The sequence below is a fragment of the Quercus suber genome, unplaced genomic scaffold (genome assembly GCF_002906115.3).
Source record: "Quercus suber isolate HL8 unplaced genomic scaffold, Cork oak 2.0 scaffold_14, whole genome shotgun sequence".
In the NCBI taxonomy this organism is placed as follows: Eukaryota; Viridiplantae; Streptophyta; class Magnoliopsida; order Fagales; family Fagaceae; genus Quercus; species Quercus suber.
Genome location: NW_027069479.1, coordinates 1,461,815 through 1,469,244, shown reverse-complemented (window position 1 = coordinate 1,469,244; position 7,430 = coordinate 1,461,815). Strand labels below are relative to the sequence as shown.

General features: G+C 33.5%; 1 long non-coding RNA gene across 2 annotated transcripts; it reads left to right on the top strand.

Annotated features, from left to right (window-relative positions):
* The first annotated feature begins 6 nt into the window (after positions 1-6).
* On the top strand, positions 7-2,486 carry LOC112005316 (uncharacterized). 2 transcript variants are annotated; one of them, XR_010631836.1, is made up of 4 exons: positions 7-363; positions 804-1,100; positions 1,884-2,052; positions 2,146-2,486. It is a non-coding gene; the product is annotated as an uncharacterized LOC112005316 (long non-coding RNA). The 2 variants fall into 2 exon arrangements; XR_010631838.1 differs by lacking the exon at positions 804-1,100.
* The last annotated feature ends 4,944 nt before the right edge of the window (positions 2,487-7,430 follow it).

Genomic DNA, 7,430 nt, shown 5'->3' with positions numbered 1-7,430 from the left:
AAAAAAACACTCAGCTCTCAGTAGTCAGTAGCCCAACACCGAACAGAGAAAGCAAAAACACAAAGGAAAAAAAAGAAAAAAGAAAATAAAAAAGAGAGGAAAGGGAGAGGCGAGACAAAGGATAGAGAGGCGAGACTGAGAGTGAAAGAGACTGAGAGACCCACTCCACTCACTTATGCCGACGACGCCGCCGAGACCCACATCGACGGTTGCTCGATCTGAAATTGAGAGACCCACTCCACTTACTCACCCATTTTCTAGTACCCACACTGGCAAGAGTCGCGAGACCCACTTGTCGCTGCCCATGCCGGTTGCTCGATCTACTCAACCTAGTTTCATTGTTCTAGCTTTCACAGTTCACAAGTATTTACTCTTATCTTTTTCTTCAACTTCAAAGTTCAAAACCTAATAAAATGTTTGTGACTGTGATCCGAGAATTTGAGATTGCCTTGTGGACTTGTGGTGTTTCATGTTTGTGTTTTTGCTGATGAGAGATGAACTAAACTGATGTTGGTGATTGTGAATTGAATATTTGAATCTGTGTTGCCTGTTGTGTTTTTTTTTTTTTTTTTTTTTTTTTTTGGCTTTTTGGCTTTGTATGTGTTTGTGACTCTCTCTCTTGTTTATATAGATAAGAGAGATAGAGAGAGACAGAGGGACAGAGAGTAGAGTTTGTAGAGATTAGGTTTTTCTTTGTTGACTGGTAGTTGGGCATAATAGGGGTAAGTGGAGTTAGGCAACGGGCAAGTGACAAAAAAAAACCCCCCCCCCCCCCCAACTTAAAATCCTGCTTCCGTCCCTAGTGTGTCCGAACGGTACCACGGTACGACAGCTATGAGCCGATATTCCAACCATTGAAAGATAGATTAGAATGGTTGGATCCGAAAGAAAGATGCCAAACCCGCGGTTGATCTGAGAGAAAGATCGGCCTAAATCCACAAGAATCCGCAATGAGATGAATAAGCAAGATAGGGAGTTGTCAACCTCTTTGTGAATTGAGAACAGACCAAAGTCAAGATGCAGGTTGTGTCACCAAGAGGGGTATAATAGTCATACATGTTCGACTCGAAATGTGGAATCAACAAGCCGCTACATAGCAGGTAACAATTACAAGTCATAGTAACAAGGGGGATATGTGATAAGTTATTCTCATTATCTGTTGTCAATTAGTCTTTTTATTTTTCTTCATCTATTGGTTTTCCTAATTCTAGTTTAGCCTTTGCATGAACATTGCCTTCGAGAACTACGTTTACTAATCCATACATTGTGCAAACATTATGAATTCATATGTTTAGGTATTTCCATATGTCATTGTCACATTATTTGTTATTTATTTTACTTTATTTTATTTTATTTTTTGTATTCTACGTTTGCTGTTAAAATGGGTTTTACCCCATGGACTTATGTTGATGAGCACAGGAGATTTTCTTTTGTAGATTCTTTTCGAAAACATTATTTTAGAAGTTTTATGTGTTGAGTACTGAGAAACGTTTGATAATGTAAAGATTGCATTTTTCTACTTATTCACATGCTTTGGGTGTTTGGAGATGGAGGTTTGGGGCTATGGATATGAATATATGTTAGTTTGTGTGCTCCATCAAATTTTTTTTTTAAAAAAATTGTGTGTTTGTGGTATGTGTGGAACAACTTATTTAAGTGAGACCAAAAACGTTTTGCTGAAAGTATTCTAGATAAAGTTAAAAAGTAATTGAAATAATACATGGATCTATGAATAGTACCAAAAATACAATAAGACTCATTAATAGTAGCAAAAATAAGCTAAATAGTAAAAAAAAGTTGGTTTTTTAAGCCAATGCCAAATGCACACGTAGTTTGTATGCTCCATCAATTTTTAAAAAAAATTTGTGTGCTTTGTTTTGTAGGAATTATGCAACGGAAGGATTTCGAAAGATTACTTTTTTTGGCGATGCACCCGTTCAATCGGTTGCTATCCTCTCAGCTGGAGCTTTCTCTCTTGCTACTGATGCGCCGGAGGAAATTGTTTCTCGTCTAATTCATATGGCCAAACTTCAAGACCCGACCATTATTCTGGTTTTTTCTCATTTCATTATATCTTCTTACATTTTTTTTTTCTCTCAAAACTTCACTTCTAAACCTTTTATATTTTTGTGTATGATGAAAAAGGTTTTGACTTGATTCATGGGGTTTCTGAGCTGAACAGAGATGTCATTATAAGCTCCACTTTGACGAGATACTATTACTGGAAGAGAAAAAGAAGAGAGGTGAAACCAATTGGAGATGGAGACGAGAAGAAAGGAGTCTTACAAACCAAAATAACCTAAACTTTGATTGATTAAAAGCAGAAAAGTTGGAAGAAAAACAAAAAGGCCACTTATTTATTCTTAAAGAAACCCCTAAATGATTTCAAAATACCCCATATCAAGTGATGGTCATAGGCTTGACCTAACAAATTCTTATAATATTTTTACAATTATTTATAATTTGCATTGTTTATTGGTCTTTTATTTCATTTTATTTTTTTTACAGTACCCTGGTTTTGCTTGTGCTTTTTTTTTTTTTGTCTTTTCTTTTAAATATTATATGTGCATACACAATTACACTAACACAACAATCACAATAAGAGACTGAGACTAATCACAATTGAAAATAAATGTAATGAAAATGTTATAACATCTTCTTGTCACAATATTTTCACAATCATCGAGATCTCAGCTGCTTATAGATCATAATAATATAAAATAAAAAAAATGCTATGTTCATAATATTTTTACAGTAATTTCACAACAAATGTTATATGGCAAAGTATTTTTTATGGATAAAAAAGTGACATCAGTAGTGGGCTCAGTTTAAAACCAATAATAACTTGTTATTTAAAATTTGTTATAAAAATGTTAAGATGTAGCATTTCTCTTGAATAAAAAAAATATATATCTATTTGGATCCTAAAAATGAAAGTATTGTGAAAACGTTATGATATTCTGTTATATTCTTAGACTTTTCTTTTAGTATATATAGTCAAATTGGGTGAGCCAAAATTTCGGTTTCATGCACAATTTTCTTGTGTTGTCTTTTTGCTTGTTTTTTTTAATGCATAATTTTAAAACCAATAATAATTTTTCACTTAAGATTTTTTGTGAAAATACTGTGAACGTAAAAAATAAAATAATAAAATATCAAATTGGAACCTACCACAGCTAGAAATAAAAAATATTGCAAAAATGTTGTGATATTTTGTTGTGTTCCTAGACTTCTTTTTTTGTTTAGTCGAATTTGGCTTTTCATTTTTTTTAAAAAAAATGCACGGTTAAAAGTGGTTACTCCAATTTAAAACCAGTAATAATTTAACATTTAAGATTTATTATGAAAATATTGTGAATGTAGCATTACTCTAAAATAAAATAATAAAATATCATACTAGGACCACCATTGCTAGAAATAAAGATATTGGAAAAATATTGTAACATTTTGTTGTTTTCTTAGAATTTTTTTTTTTTTTTTTTTTTTTTTTTTTTTTTTTTTTTTTTTTTTTTGTTTAGTCAATTTGTTGAGCCAAAATTTATTGTTTTATGCATAGGTTTTTTAGGTTGATTTTTTTTTTTTTAACACATTGTTTCAAGTTTAAAAAAAAATAACACATTGTTTTACACACACACACACATTTGACGAAGTAGGACTTTCCTCCTTTATGTTTGCAGTAATTTCATTCCCCCCCCCTCCCCCGCAAAACTAAAATAGAATAATTTCCTCCTTTATATTTTGTAAGTGAGAATATACTCTTATTATTACTCTCTTAGTTAAACCATAACAAAATCTTATAAATCCTAAAATATTCCATTGTGCAATGTCTAAAATACTCATACTAAATTTTAATGTCCAAAATTTTTTTCCGTGTATTTTGGATTTTAAGTGGTAGACTGGTAGTCATGCTTGTAAAGTTAAAATGTTGATATATGGTGTTCTATTTGTTACTAGAGAACACTAATTTATTAAATTTAAATCTTTTAGACTTATAATTTTATCTAATAGAAACTTTGATGACAAATGTCTTTTGTTATTTGTTTTTTAATTTCTTTTCCTCCTTAAAAATGTGTTCATTAAAAATAAGTAAGCTAAACATCATAGTTAGACTCATAAAATAAGATGATAAATAATAAAGTATGAATAACAAAATTTTCATTATAGATGATTACGAGTATTCAATTTAATGAATATCTTCAAAAAAATTGTAGCATATATTATCATTCATTACGAAAGTTTAAATATTATGGAAAGATGATAACATTCATTATCATTCTTTATAGCATTTATTGGTAAATAGACATTACATTTTGTAAATAGGCTCTAAGGAATTTTCATGGTAAATAAATATCCAAATAACTATTTTAATTTAAGTACATGCTTCGTACTTCTTCAATAAAAAAAAAATCTATATTAATTTTCTCACTAAAAGGGCAGCGTGCAACTCACACTAGTTTTTTTTTTTTTTTTTTTTAATAAATGGCAGCCGACTGTTTTTTTCCATTTTCATATTCAACTCTTTCTTTAATATCATTAAGAATATAAATATAGATATATAGATATATATATATATATATAAAATCATTAATTTTTTTTGTTTGAGAAACACTAAAATTAGTTTAAAAGGACACTATTTTACGTGTCACTGTCACAGTCTCATGCTCATAAATTATCAAGAATCATGGTTCGTTCAAAGCTATGTTAGAACTTAGAAGTAAGCCGAGATGGGGTCTGTGTTGGGCTAATTCTTTTAAAGCCCAAAACAATTGGTCCAACAAAAAAAAAAAAATTCTTGTGAGAAAGGCTTAATTACCTCGAGACTATACGAAATGGGTCTTCCAAAAAAAGAGCCCAAAATTATTTCCATCATGGTCCAAACCCGCACGAAAACCCAAAGAGTTAAAAGTGTGCAAGTTGGGGTTTCTGGAGGGCATAAAATTGCTTTTTTCTTCACCTATTTTGGGATTCATAGGAAGTCTTGCAAGTGAGCTTGGAGTGGTTGCAAGCCCATGTGCTTTATGGGTGTATGTCCTAAGGAATAATGCTAGTTTTTTTATTTATTTTATTTATTTATTTATTTTTTTGAGTAAGGAATAATGCTAGTTACAATTTTATTGTTGAGATTTTATGTTACAATTTTAAAGATGTATAAAATTTTTAATGACATGATAATCTGTACATTGATAAATAAAAATAAATAAATAAATAAAGTTTGAATCATGGTGGTTGTCTTTTGAGTGGTCAGTGGTGGTTTATTGGTTGGTGTCTGTTTTTTTGAATAGTTGGTGGTGCTTTGGTGGCTGTTTGTGGTGGTCTATGCACTAGTTTTTCTTTGTTGAAGGTCTGTACAGACTTCACAAGGTTTTTTTTTTTTTTTTTAGTTGTTGTTGTTGAAGGTTTGTCTAGTGTGCACACTGCATAGGTTTGTGCACCAATTTTTTTTTTTGGCTGAAGTTTTATGCACCAGTTGAGTTTTGAGATTTTTTTACAGTGAAACATACAATTGAAAAATTATTTTCATTGTATTTTCATGTTGACAATCGGTGATTCAAGGTCTATGCACCTTCTCATTGACAATTGACAATTGAAAAGTCCCGGACTTTTTGAATAGAACCCTTATTGCCTTGATTCCTAAGATTCAAGGACCAGAGACTTTAGGCAATTATAGGCCTATAAGTCCGTGCAACACGGTGTACAAAGTGGTGATTATGATTATTGTGGCTAGATTGAGGCCTTAGAGCATTCACATCAGCTCATCTAAATTTGTTGTCTATTTTACACGAAAAAACCTCATCTTTCTATTTTACACTACCACTTTTACAAAACACCCACATCAGATCATTTATTTTACAACATATTTCAATAAAATATTCACTCTACACCATTTTTTTATTATTTTTGTCAACCAACTCTCCACATATATACGCGCTTCTCTCTCTCTCTTCTGTACAGATCAACTCTCTCTCTCTCTCTCTTTCTCTCTTTTCTTCTTTCTCTCATTTCTTCTCTCTTTTCTTCCTTCTCTCACCGGACGATTCATTCCTTCTCTCACCGGCGATCGTCTCGTTCCGTCCTTCACCGGCGACCGTCTCGTTCCGTCCCTCACCGGCGATCGTCTCGTTCCATCTCTCACCGGCCGATCCAGATCGCTCCACGCTCCGATCAAGCGATACCCACGAGCTCCGGCGACCCAAAACCTTTGTTCACCGGCCGATCCACCCTCCACAAGCACCGATCCATACTCCACGCTTCACCGGCCTACCCACGAGCTCCGATCAAGCGAGTTTTACGAGCTCCGGCGACCCAGATCCTTTCTTCACCGGCCGATCCACGCTCCATGCTTCACCGGCCGACCCACGAGCTCCAGCAACCAATCCGAGGACCCATGTGTGTGTGTGTCTGCACCTTTGTTCTTATTGTGTTGCATTTGGTATTAGTTTCAATGTATTTGTAATTTGAGTGGAATGTTTTTGTGGGTCTTTTTGGATTTGGTTTAGCTCGAATGGGTTGCCTTCAAAAGTTGTGTTTGCGTTAGATTTATGGGACTTTTACTGTCTAGATTTGTATAAATATTTGAGCTTTCTTTCTGTGCTTGTGTGTGGGTTAATTTTCGGTTGATTTGGCGCGCTGGATGCTGTAAGGGTTGGGGAAGAGAGGAAGGAGATGAGATTCCGTTAGAGAGGAGAGAGAAAAAATCATTAAAAAATTAAATACATGAGCTACAGTACCCGTGTAAATTTACACGGGTACTGTAGCTCGGGAATAATTTTAGAAGATTTTACACGAGTATAACCGGACTGATGTGGGCTGTTTTTGATCCAAAATGTGTAAATTTGAGCATTTTTTTTATTATACACACTTATAAATGAGCTGATGTGAATGCTCTTACTTGGACAAGCTCATATCTCCTATGCAAACAACTTTTGTGTCGGATAGAAAAGGGGTGGACAATCTTATCATTGCTCAAGAGATTATACACTCCTTAGGAAAAAAAGAAAGGGAAAACGGGGTATATGGCTTTGAAGATAGATTTGGAGAAGGCTTATGGCAAGTTGGAATGGAGCTTTATCCGGGACATGCTCATAAGGATTAATCTTCCTAATGATCTTATAGAAATTATAATGAGCTATGTTACAACTGTCTTTACATCCATTTTATTTAATGGAGAAGTTCTAGACCCAATTTTCCCTTCGAGGGGAATAAGGCAGGGTGACCCTTTGTCTCCTTACCTCTTCATTATATGCATGGACTTCCTTGGACAACTTATAGAAGAGAAATGTAATATGAAGATGTGGTAGCCAGTCAAACTTTTGAAAGTGGTTCGGTTTTTTCTCACCTTCTTTTTGCGGATGATCTCATTTTCTTTGCTAAAGCTGATTGGGTTAACCGTTCAGTTATAAGAGATGTTTTGGATGATTTTTGTAGCATAT